At 38.9% G+C, this 7,813-nt stretch overlaps 1 non-coding gene across 1 annotated transcript; it reads right to left on the minus strand.

Moving 5' to 3' along the window:
* Positions 1-3,321: 3,321 nt before the first annotated feature.
* LOC140824859 (small nucleolar RNA R71) lies at positions 3,322-3,427 on the minus strand. The gene has a single exon (XR_012116478.1). It is a non-coding gene; the product is annotated as a small nucleolar RNA R71 (small nucleolar RNA).
* Positions 3,428-7,813: the final 4,386 nt, after the last annotated feature.

Consider the following 7,813-nt stretch of genomic DNA (forward strand, 5'->3'; position numbering starts at 1 on the left):
AAACATTCTTTTACATTGAATTAACTTATTATTTATCTAAAATAAATTCTAGGAATTTTTTCTTAATATTAAATTTTATCTTCATACTCCAACTTCAGTCCGGCCTCACTTATTTAACTGAAAAGATAATAACTAACTACTGCATAAAATAATTAAATTTAAAGAAAGAATTTAAATCCTCATTCATAAAATCATTTTTATTTAAATAATAGTAATTATGCATGGCTTATACGTAGTCTGGTTTAACGGGTTCTACAGTAAACACGTCGCCTGTTTCAGGCTCAAGATATTGAGTGACTGATGGCTATCATAACCGATATAAATTCCGATCTTTCTTTGAGGTCCCATTTTTGTTTGTTGAGGCAGTGCAATAAGCACATATACCATACATCTGAAAATTCTCATATGACAAATGTCTGGTTTTTTACCAAAGGCAAGCTGCAATGAGGAGTATTTATGATACGCACTTGGTCTGATGTGAATTACTGTAACAGCATAAAAAATTGCATGTCCCCATATAGAAACAGATAGTTTTGTTTTCATAATCATTGGTTTAGCAATCAGTTGTAGACGTTTAATCAACGATTCAGTTAATCCATTTTGTGTATGTACATGAGCAACATGACACTCAACAATGATTCCCATTGACATATAATAATCATTGAAAGTCTGGGAATTAAATTTACCAATATTATCACGTCTAATTTTCTTGATTGTAGATCAGGAAATTGATTCCACAATTTTATTATTTGATCAAGTAATCTTGCAAATGCCACATTCCAAGTTGATAATAAGCATACAGGTGACCATCTGCTGGAGGCATTGATCAATACCATAAAATATGTAAATGGTCTACATGGTGTATGAATTGGCCCACAAATAACACCCTGAACACGTTCAAGAAACATAGATGATTCAATTTGGATTTTAGCCGGTGATGGTCCTATAATAAGTTTTTCAAGAGAACATGTTTTGCATTGAAACTTATTATTTTGAAAGATCTTATGTTCTTTCAGCGGATGACCATGTGTATTTTCTATAATTCTTCACATCATTGTTGAATCAGGATATCCTAATCGATCGTGCCAATTAATTAGTATTGAAGAAATATCAACTGTCATGTTTGATTCAATTGGACTTATATGTGTATAATGCAATACAGTATGGAGCATTGGTAGTTTTTCAACTACATATTTCTTTCCTGATTTATATGTGGTAATATACATATATTTCTCATTTCCTTCATTTATTGTCTGAGTATCATACCCATTGGAATATATGTCATTAAAACTCAACAAATCTCTTTTGGATTGTGGTGAATACAAAGCATCATTTATGATAGAGGTCATATTTACGTGTTTTAATGTATTGTAGGAGTCATAGTTTGCATCATTTTAGAGTTTATAAGGTCTGCATTTTGGTTATTTCTTCTTAGTCTATTACCTTTGATCACCGCTCATTGAAGTTACCTTAATGTGCAGAAAAATGGAGAAAATCAACCAAAAAGAGGATTTAAGGCCGAAGACCTCGCGCTAGGGCGGTGAAACTTGACCGCCCCAGCGCGAGAGGCTGCGAAGAGAACCGAAGGGCAGAGGACTTGGCGCTAGGGCGGTGAAACTTGACCGCCCCAGCGCGACGCGACAATGGAAAGTTCCCTTTTTGATTTGCATTCAACTTGGAAAGAGAAGTCTGGAGAAAATATACCCTAGGCACGATTTTTGAAGGGGGATTGAGCAGCCAAGGAGGAGAAAAAAAGGAGAAAAGCTTGGAGCAAGTGCTTGGATTGAAGATTCGCCGATTTCCGGACATCGTTCTTTGCGTTTTTCATCAAATCTAGTATTTCTAATTTAGTTTTCATCTTTTAAATATTGTTTTGCTTAGTTTAACTATGAATTCTAGCAGCTAACCTTTTATTATTTGTTGAGATTTAAGGGGATCCTACCCCGAACCTTGATTTGAATTAATTTATATTTTGATTGTGCATTATTCTTGATTTTACTACTGTTTTATCGTGTTGTTAGAGCGTAGCTAACTTTAACAACGTCTTTATATTGCGAGTGAGCTCGAGAGAATAACTTGTGATAGGAACGAGTAGTATAATTCGCGGATCTACAATTTACATAGATATATGAAATTGGATACGTGCCGATAGTCATAGTCCTTAGGGTCGAAAACTAGGGGATTTCATAGATCGAAATGCGATTTGCTCTTGATAAATAATTAAAGACATTTAATTACTTCATTGAGTAGAATTAGTGTGGCATAGCTCGAGAGATTATGTTCAATAGATTAGGAAATCTTGTCGGAAGCGTAGATCACGATCGAATGAATTAATTAATAAACAAGGGGTAGCTGAACCGAGATTCCCAACAATCCATTTCTCATTGAATTTACTCAACATTTTAGATTAAATTCTCATTCATTACTTGTTGAATCATTTTAATTGCATATTTATTTGAGTATAGTAGGAATAATCACACAACTCAATTTTCGTTGCTAAATGTTAAATAACTGAAAATAATAATTGTTAAACACAGTCTTCAGTGGAACGATACTCGTACTCTTGTACACTATATTATTACTTGACATCGTGCACTTGCGATTAATTTTGAGCATAAAAAATCATAATTTATTGGGGATTTTATTGTGCAAGTTTTGCTCGATCAAGTTTTTGGCGCCGTTGCCGGGGACTGTTAATCTACAATTTTATTTTTTTGGTTATTTTCTTTAGCATTATTTTATTTATCTTGAGCTAACACTCCATATTTTATTACAGATATTCCTTCCAGTGCATGCCAAAGTCACTTGACGTGGAGTATGAGTTTGATCTTGAAATTGAAAAAACTTTCTGAAGGCGAAGACAACAACAAAGACTTAAAGAACTGATGGAAAGACACGAGCAAGAACGTGGAGAGGAACAGCGTGACAATAGACAAGTTGAGATACCGCGTCGCATACCGATGCTGGAGTATGCCCAGCCTTCTTTGGAGGGTGCTCGCCCTAGCATTGTGAGGCTTATCGTGCGGGCAAATCACTTCGAAATCAAGCCAGCCATAATCCAGATGATTCAGAATACGGTCCAATTTGGAGGAACTGCAATGGATGACCCAAACACGCACATCGCGGATTTTCTTGAAATCTGAGATACTTTTAAATTCAATGGAGTTTCTGATGATGCTGTTAGGTTGCGTTTATTTCCTTTCTCTTTACGTGATAAAGCTAAGGCATGGTTAAATTGTTTGCCTGTAGGGTCGATCGCTACATGGGAAGACATGGCGAAAGCCTTTCTCATCAAATACTTCCCTCCCTCCAAGACCATGAAGCTGCGGGCAAACATTACAACATTTGCTCAATTCGATCAGGAATCTCTATATGAGGCATGGGAACGCTTCAAGGATCTACTACGAAGATGCCCACATCACGAGTTACCACTCGGGTTAGTCGTTCAAACATTTTATTTTGGTTTGCTTACTCCTAACCGTACTATGATAGATGCGGCTGCATGTGGACACCTGTTGAGGAAGACTGCGGAAGAAGGATATGAATTGTTAGAGGAGATGGCTGCTAGCAGCTATCATCCTCAATCTGAAAGAAACAACCAGCGGAAGAGTGCAGGAGTGCACCAGGTAACTGATTTTTCGGCTATTACTGCACGACTTGATGCTTTAAACAGGAAAATAGACGGCTTGAATGTGGGTGGCACGGCGATGCATCTTCAAGAGATATTCTATGAAAAGTGTGGAGGGGAACACTATGCGAAGGACTGTCAAGATGACAATCCATTCTATGTGCAAAATGAGGCACCAGTGAACCAAGTGGGAGTCCAAAACCGCCCAAGACATGACCCTTATTCGAACACATACAATCCTAGGTGGAGGCAACATCCCAACTTCTCATGGGGCGGTCAAAACAGTCAGAATAGACCGCAGGGAGGACAACAATATGGAAAACAACCGATGTACAGATCCGATCCTCCTAGAGAAGAAAAGTCCAACTTGGAGCAAATGATGTCTAAGTTTATTTCATCCACGGAAACTGACTTCAAAATCAGGATGCGTCGATAAAGGGGCTTGAAAATCAGATTGGTCAGTTAGCGAAGATGATATCAAGTAGAGAGCCAGGAACCTTGCCAAGTAACACAGAGACTAATCCAAAAGAGCAAGTGAAGGACATCGAGTTGAAGAGTGGGAAAGTTTTGGAGTCAAGGGAAAAATAAAAAACTCAAACCGTAGATGAGAAAACTGCGACATCTAAAGGTAAGTCTTCTAACTCTACACTAGCACCCACTACACAACCTAAAATTGTTATTCCTCCACCTTTCCCTGCAGCATTGAAAAAAGCTAAACTAGATGCACAATTCGGTAAGTTTCTTGAGGTGTTTAAAAATTGCATATCAATATTCCCTTCGCCGATGCTTTAATGCAAATGCCTAGTTATGATAAATTTTTAAAGGACATTTTAGCCAATAAGAGGAAGTTGGAGGATCACATGACAGTGAACTTAACTGAAAATTGCTCCGCTTTGGTGCAAAACAAAATCCCACCGAAACTCAAAGACCCATGGAGTTTTTCTATTCCTTGCATGATTGGTGATGTTGTTTTTCATAAAGCGTTATGTGATCTTGGTGCAAGTATTAATCTTATGCCATTGTCTGTGTTTAGGAAACTCGGGTTGGGAGAGCCTAAGCCGACGAGGATGTCCTTGCAACTGGCTGACAGATCTGTCAAGTACCCCCGCGGAGTGATTGAGGATGTGCTAATGAAAGTGGACAAATTCATTTTCCCTGCGGATTTCGTGGTTCTCGACATGGAGGAGGATACAGATATGCCTCTAATTTTGGGGAGACCGTTCCTTGCAACTGGCAAGGCACTGATTGATGTGCAAGAAGGGAAGTTGAGATTGAGAGTGGGCGAGGAAGAGATTACTTTTGATGTTTTTAATGCACTTAAGCACACACTGCATTCTGATAGTTGTTTTAGAATTGATGCTTTTGACTCTCTTGTGTCTCACTATGTGCAGGATGTTTTTAGGGACCCTTTGGAGGCCACCATCACTACTGAATTGGGAGAAGAGGAATTGGATGAAGAAAAAGCTGAAATAGTAGCATACTTCAATGATAACCATCTATGGAGAAGGCCGATGAGGATGAAACTGGAAGATCTAGGAGAGCGCAAAGATTTGATCCCTCCAAAGTCGAGCATCGAGGAGCCACCGACGCTTGAACTCAAACCCTTACCTCCGCACTTAAAGTATGTATTCCTAGGTGAGAATAACACGTTGCATGTCATTATTTCTGCTGCTTTGACAGATGCTATGGAGGACAAATTGTTGCAAGTTCTCAAAGAGCACAAAAGGGCATTCGCTTGGAAGGTGGCAGACATCAAGAGAATCAGCCATCGATATGCATGCATAAAATCTTGATGGAAGAAAAGTACTCACCTCTCGTGCAACCTCAAAGACGACTAAATCCAAAGATGCAAGAGGTAGTGAAAGCTGAAACTATTAAGATTCTCGATTCAGGTATTATCTACCCTATTTCCGATAGTGCTTGGGTAAGTCCGGTTCAATGTGTGCCTAAGAAAGGTGGGATTACGGTGATCACCAATGAAAAGAATGAATTTATTCCCACGAGAACTGTTACGGGGTGGAGAGTGTGTATTGACTATAGGAAGTTGAATGATGCCACTCGTAAGGACCATTTTCCCCTTCCCTTTATTGATCAAATGTTGGAGAGATTAGCGGGGCATGAATTTTATTGTTTTCTAGATGGGTATTCGAGGTATAATCAAATCACAATTGCACCTGAGGACCAATAGAAAACCACTTTCACTTGTCCTTATGGCACGTTTGCTTTTCGCCGAATGCCTTTTAGTCTTTGTAATGCACCTGCTACATTTCAGCGCTGTATGACTGCTATATTCCATGATATGATTGAAAACTTTCTTGAAATATTTATGAATGATTTTTCTATCTTTGGTGCAACGTTTGATGAGTGCTTGAAGAATTTGAGATCCGTGTTGAGAAGATGCGAGGAGACGAACTTGGTGCTCAATTGGGAAAAGTGTCATTTCATGGTACAAGAGGGAATTGTTTTAGGGCACAAGGTTTCGGAGCAAGGAATTGAGGTGGACAAGGCAAAAATTGAAGTCATAAAGAACCTACCACCACCAGCCTCAGTAAAGGGAGTTAGAAGTTTTTTAGGCCACGCCGGTTTCTATCGGCGGTTCATCAAAGATTTTTCTAAAGTTGCCAAACCTCTATCTTCTCTACTTATGAAAGATATGCCCTTTAATTTTAATTCTAACTGTTTGCAGGCATACGAGGATTTAAAGGAGCGCTTGGTGACGGCTCCTGTCTTGGTGCCACCAGATTGGGATCTGCCCTTCGAGATCATGTGCGATGCCAATGATGCTGCGGTTGGTACTGTCCTCGGCCAAAGACGAAACAAGGTATTCCACACTATATACTATGCAAGTAAGACTCTAGATGAAGCACAATTAAATTATGCCACCACTGAAAAAGAGTTACTTGCAGTAGTGTTTGCACTTGATAAATTTCATGCATATCTTGTTTTGTCAAAAGTCATTATTTACACAGACCACTCTGCACTGAAATATTTGCTTGCTAAAAAATATGCAAAGCCACGCTTACTTCGGTGGATCTTACTGTTACAAGAGTTTGATTTGGAAATAAAAGATAAGAAAGGTGTTGAGAATGTGGTGGCGGATCATTTATCTAGACTAGAGCTTGTTAGTAATGACTGTGTAGATCAAGCTATTAATGATTGGTTTCCTGACGAGCAACTGTTTGAGATGAAACATTGTCCATGGTATGCAAATTTCGCTAACTTTCTTGTCACAGGCACACCTCCACCAAACCTATCGTTTCACCAACGAAAGAAATTCTTTTCTGACGTGAAATACTATTTTTGGGAGGAACCGTTTTTGTTTAAAATTTGTGCAGATTCCATGATAAGACGGTGTGTTGCGGAGGAAGAGTTTGATCAAATTCTCAACCATTGCCATGACCGTGAGGTAGGTGGTCATTTCGGACCAACAAGGACGGCATCCAAGGTACTTGAATGTGGCTTTTATTGGCCAACCCTCTTTAAAGATGCTCGTTCTTATGTACTACATTGTGATAAATGCCAGCGGTCAGGTAACATCTCTAACCGTCATGAAATACCTTTAAATAATATCATTGAGTGTGAGGTTTTTGATGTGTGGGGGATAGACTTTATGGGACCGTTTCCCAGTTCATTCACGAAAAAATACATTTTGGTTGCGGTTGATTATGTGTCTAAGTGGGTAGAGGCGGAAGCGTATGCCACTAATGATGCTCAAGTGGTCCTAAAATTTTTAAAGAAAAACATTTTTAACCGATTTGGAACACCACGAGCAATCATTAGTGATGGTGGCACGCATTTTTGCAACAAACTATTTGAAAAACTTTTGAGCAAATATGGTGTCACACATAAGATATCTACCCCCTATCACCCCCAGACGAGTGGTCAAGTGTAAGTGTCGAACCGAGAGATAAAGCGAATTTTGGAGAAAGTGGTAGGTGTCAATAGGAAGGATTGGTCGGTGAGATTAGATGATGCTCTTTGGGCATATAGGACTGCTTTTAAAACACCTATAGGCACTACACCGTATAGGCTTTTGTTTGGTAAAGCATGTCATCTACCTGTAGAGTTAGAGCATCGCGCATATTGGGCAACAAAAGCACTGAACTTTAACTTTACTGATGCAGGTGAACGACATTTGCTTCAACTAGATCAGTTGGAGGAGTTCAGAAATCTAGCATATGATCT

Source organism: Primulina eburnea, chromosome 2 (assembly GCF_022965805.1).
Source record: "Primulina eburnea isolate SZY01 chromosome 2, ASM2296580v1, whole genome shotgun sequence".
In the NCBI taxonomy this organism is placed as follows: domain Eukaryota; kingdom Viridiplantae; phylum Streptophyta; class Magnoliopsida; order Lamiales; family Gesneriaceae; genus Primulina; species Primulina eburnea.